Here is a 6,075-nt window from a genome sequence, read left to right as displayed (position 1 = left end):
AAGTCTGTCGTTCATCGTAGATAACGGAATATATGTTTAATTCCGTTCCAGTGTCTCTTTGTTGGATATGTGCTAAATCTTGCCAACAAATTTACGGCAAAAGATATATCAGGCCTTGTACAATTTGTAAGATACATAAGGGCACCGATAGCACTTAGATATGGTACTTCTGGACCAAGAATATCTTCATCATCTTCACATGGATGGAATGGATCTTTTTCTATGTTTAATGATCTAACAACCATTGGAGTACTTAAAGGATTTGATTTATCCATATTAAAATGTTTAAGGATCTTTTCTGTATAATTTGTTTGATGAACAAACATTCCACATTCTTTTTGTTCAATTTGTAAACCCAGACAATACTTGGTTTTTCCAAGATCCTTCATTTCAAATTCTTCCTTCAAGTATGACACAACTTCTTGAATTTCCTTATTTGTTCCAATAATGTTTAAATCATCAACATATACAGCAATAATTACGCATCCGGATGTTGCTTTCTTAATGAAAACACAAGGGCATAATGAATTATTTACATATCCCTTTTTCATCAAGTGATCACTTAGTCGATTATACCACATTCGACCGGATTGCTTTAACCCATATAATGATTTTTGTAATTTCACAGAATAACATTCTCTGGGTTTTGAACTTTGTGCTTCAGACATCTTAAATCCTTCAGGGATTTTCATATATATATTACTATCAAGTGATCCATATAAGTAAGCTGTAACAACATCCATAAGACACATTTCTAAATTTTCAGATACCGCCAAGCTAATCAAATACCGAAACGTAATTGCATCCATCACGGAAGAATACGTTTCTTCATAATCAATTCCAGGCCTTTGAGAAAAACCTTGTGCAAAAAGTCGAGCTTTATATCTTACTATTTCATTTTTCTCATTTCGCTTTCTAATAAAAACCCATTTGTATCCAACAGGTTTTACACCTTCAGGTGTAAGGACTATAGGTCCAAAAACATTACGTTTCTTTAGCGAATCCAATTCAACCTGGATGGCTTCTTTCCATTTTATCCAATCCTGCCGATTTTTACATTCATCAAAAGATTTTGGTTCATGATCTTCATTATCATTTATGATGTCGATTGCCACATTATAAGAAAATATGTCATCAATTTCTTCTATATCTTTTCAGTTCCATATTTTTCCAGTATTAATATAATTGATAGAGATTTCATGATTCTCGTCAGTTTGTGGTTCTGACAGAACATTTTCATCATCATGTGTTTCTTCAGGAACACCATTCTCTATTTTGTGATCATCAAGTGTTTCTTCATAAACATCATTCTTTATTTTGTGATCATCGTGTTTCTCTATGAATTTTCTTTTTCGAGGATTTTTATCCTTGGAACCGACTGGCCTTCCACGCTTCAGGCGTTTAATGACATCATGAGTATTTTCAATTTGTTTCTTCTGAATTTCAATTCGAGCAGGGGCATTTGCAGCATGTATATATGATTTAGTTACCTCTTTTGTGTCTGCAAATGCATCTGGTGTTTGATTTGCTATTCTTTGCAAGTGCACAATTTGTTGTACATCTTTTTCACATTGTTTTTTTCTTGGATCCAGATGTAACAATGATGATACATACCATGTAATTTTTTTTTCGGTATGTTTTTGTTCTCCCCCTAACATTGGGAAGATTTCCTCATTAAAATGACAATCAGCAAAACGTGCTGTGAACACGTCGCCTGTCTGAGGTTCAAGATATCGAATGATTGATGGACTATCATAACCGATATAAATTCCAACCTTTCTTTGAGGTCCCATTTTCTTTCGTTGCGGTGGTGCAATAGGCACATACACCATACATCCAAAAATTCTCAGATGAGAAATGTCTGATTCTTTACCAAATGCAAGCTGCAATGGGGAGTATTTATGATATGCACTTGGTCTGATGCGAATTAATGAAACAGCATGTAAAATTGCATGTCCCCATATAGAAATAGGGAGCTTTGTTTTCATAATCATTGGTCTAGCAATCATTTGCAGACATTTAATCAATGATTCAGCCAATCCATTCTGTGTACATGAGCAACATGATGCTCAACAATGATTCCCATAGACATACAATAATCATTGAAAGTCTGGGAAGTAAATTCACCAGCATTATCAAGTCTAATTTCCTTGATTGTATAATCGGGAAATTGATTCTTCAATTTTATTATTTGAGCAAGTAATCTTGCAAATGCAACATTTCGAGTTGACAATAAACATACATGTGACCATCTGCTGGAGGCATCAATTAATACCATAAAGTATCTGAATGGTCCACATGGTGGATGGATTGGTCCACAAATATCACCCTGAATACGTTCAAGAAACATTGGTAATTCAGTTTGGATTTTGGCTGGCGATGGTCTTATAATAAGTTTTCCAAGAGAACATGCTTTACATTGAAACTTATTATTCTGAAAGATCTTCTGGTCTTTCAGTGGATGACCATATGTATTTTCTATAATTCTTCGCATCATTGTTGAACCAGGATGTCCTAATCGATCATGCCAATTGGTTAATATTGAATAATTATCTACTACCATGTTTGATTCAATGGGACTTATATGTGTATAATGCAATCCAGTAGGGAGCATTGATAGTTTTTCAATCACATATTTCTTTCCTGATTTATATGTAATAAGACACATATATTTCTCATTCCCTTCATTCATTGTTTGAGTATCATACCCATGGGAATATATATCATTAAAACTCAACAAATTTCTTTTCGATTGTGGTGAATATAAAGCATCATTGATCAAAAATTTTGAACTATTAGGTAACAAAAATTGTGCTTTACCACATCCTTCAATCAATTCTACAGGACCTGATATTGTATTCACTGTTGTTTTTGTTGGTTTTAGTTACAAGAAATATCTTTTATCTCGGAGGATAGTGTGCGTTGTACAACTATCGGGTATGCAAACTTCAGCTTTGCTCATAGCATTTTCCATATTTGAACTTCAAAAAAAAATATGCAATGAAATAAGATTACTGACAATACATATGTAAATATAACACATATCATAATTGTACAAAAAAATATTATTATATGAATACATGAAAAATAAATTATTGTACATTTATATTCTACCATTATATTGTTCATTCTCAGAGAAATCATTGAGAAAATCAGAAGCATCAATATTGTTCATTTCTATCCCACCAACATATTGATCATTTCCAGAGAAATCATTCATAAAATCAGCAGCATCAAAATGAGTTGAATCACTCAAACGGTCACTGCGTTCAGTGAAGTTGGTCTCTTTTTCTTTCCCCTTTATCGATTCTTTATAGAGCTTGCCAAGGTGCTCAGGGGCTCGACAAATACAAGACCAATGTCCTGGAGTGCCGCATCTGAAACAAGAACTTTCAAATCTTTTCGAGTGATTTTCATTAACACTCATGTTCTCATGATGCCTTTTCTGTGGGTGGTTCGTGACGCCCTTTTGAGATGAGTTATAAAAATAACTATCTCTATTGTTTTCAAAACTACGGCCTCGACCACGACCACGGCCAATTCCACGTCCACGACCACGACCACGTCCTCGACCTCGACCTCGACCAAAACCTTGTCTTTGAATTTGATTTTGGTTTTCAGGTTTAAATTCATTTTTACTCACAGCATTTACTTCTGAAAATGCTGTTGATCCAGTGGGTCGGGACTGATGATTTCTCATTAATAGCTCATTGTTCTTTTCCGCCACAAGAAGACAGGCGATGAGTTCAGAATATCTCGCAAATCCACGCATTCTATATTGTTGCTGTAAAGGTATATTTGATGCGTGAAACGTGGAAAATATTTTTTCAAGTATTTCCGATTCTGTAAATTCACGTCCACAAAATTTTAGCTTCGAGATTATTCGATACATCGCTGAATTATAATCACTGACTTTCTTAAAATCTTGGAATCTTAACATATTCCATTCATCACGGGCGGTCGGAAGTATAACTTCCCTTATATGTTCAAATCTTTCTTTCAATCATTTCCACAGAGCCATAGGATCTTTTTCGATAAGATATTCACATTTTAAACCTTCATCGAGATGTCGACGCAAAAATATTATAGCTTTTGCTTTTTCTTGTGATGAAGATATACCATTTTCTTTAATGGTCTCGCTTAAACCCAATGACTCAAGATGCATTTCTACATCGAGAGTCCATGGCATATAAATTTTTCCCGTGATGTCGAGCGCAACAAATTCGAGCTTTGTCAAATTTGACATGGTGGTACTAAAAAAATTACGATGCATTTTATTAGTTAATGAATATTGCAATACAAAGTAATGGATAAACAACAAGTACAAGCATTTGTAAAAATAAAGAAAACACACGAGGAGGATATTCTCCGATAAATAAAAGACTCGTGAGTATGATAACCAAAATAATTAAAAATAACCTTGAGAAAGCCATCTTCTTTTTTCTTCGAAAATTTGATGAAGAATAATTTTTAGAGAATAGGAGAAAGTTGGAGTTATTGAAAGAGTTTGTGAGATCATATTTATAGGGTAAAAACTAGCCGTTTTGTTACCGTTTATTACCGTTGGTGTACAAAAAAATAAATGTATGTATTTGTATAATTTTATGGTAATAATATGATGTATATAATATTAGTCATAATTATGTATATCATATCACATTATTATAATGAAGTGTCATAAGTTATTTTGTTTAAAAATCTTATAGGCTTTTATACTTGTCGTATCCCTTACCGGGAGTGTGGGATGTCGTCTTAACATCCTCCCAGGATTTATAACAAGTTTTTGAAAAATTTATTTTTATTATTTCTAATAATAACATTATATTATATATTAAATATATACACAATAAATAAATAACAGTAAAATAAATATTATTACTTTTGTTACCTTTTTCTTCTGTTTGGAGCTTGGAAAAGTATGGAGGACTTTTAGAGCTTCGTGCTGATAACGTGTTGTGAAAGTAAAAATTTATGGTAAAAAGTAAAAATCTCAAACTCTCAATATTTACCAAACTACACACTTTATAATATTTTTCTCTACACTTAATTGTGAATTTCTTCACAAATGAGAGATCTATTTATAGGAAATCTTTACAAATAATCCAAAAATAAAATACATCATTATCTACATCATCACACACTAATTTTCAATATTTACAACTCTTATTTTCAACATTCAAATATTCAACTGTTACTTTTTCAACATTCAAATATTATTTTCAACAAAAACATGACAATGTTTAATTATTTTCACATACATATAATTGAAACGGTCAATTTTTGCTAGAAATACGAAGAAATGACCAATTATATATTTTTTACATCGATTTTTTTTAAATTTTTAAAAAATTATTTATTACTACTGTTTTGATTAGTGAATTTTTATTTTTGAGTTGGGGAAGGAATATGTACAATAAGATCTCCGATCTCAAGTTCGGATCTTGATATCAAACAACCTTCCATTTTGATTAGTTAATTGATTAAGCTCACAAGCATGGTTAATATTCCTCATTGACGGCTATAAAGTAGCATACTTATGTTTAGGGTTTTGTTCATGTTACTCACGTAGGGATGTAAACAAACTAAATCATTTGCGAGTTATTCGTAGCTCGTCTTGATAAAAAGCTTGTTTGAGTTCATTTGTTAATCATATCAAGTCAAACCCGAGCTCGAAATTCGAGCTCAAGAATTTAATCAAACAAATTAAAGTTCAAGCCTAATGATATTCGGCTCATGAGCTCGTAAACATGTTTGTCAATAGGCTTGTGAGGTCGAGCTCGGCTTGTTTTGGTGGCTCGTAAGGTCGAGCTCGATCTCGGCTCGTTTATATTTTTTAGTTGTTATATTTATCATTTTGATTATTTATGAATGAAAAACATTTTTTTGTCAAATTTAAAATTATTTTATAATTATATATAATTTTTAACAAGTTCGAATCAAGCTCAAACTCGAACTCAATTGTATGTTTTACGAACTTGAAAATGAGCCGAGCTCAAGCCAGGTTTGTTAAATAGATAAACGAGCTATTAATTAACCAAGATCAAATCCAGCTTGATTAACATGATAAACGAGTCG

Source organism: Primulina tabacum, chromosome 6, assembly GCF_025594145.1.
Source record: "Primulina tabacum isolate GXHZ01 chromosome 6, ASM2559414v2, whole genome shotgun sequence".
NCBI lineage: Eukaryota > Viridiplantae > Streptophyta > Magnoliopsida > Lamiales > Gesneriaceae > Primulina > Primulina tabacum.
This window is presented reverse-complemented; position numbering follows the sequence as displayed.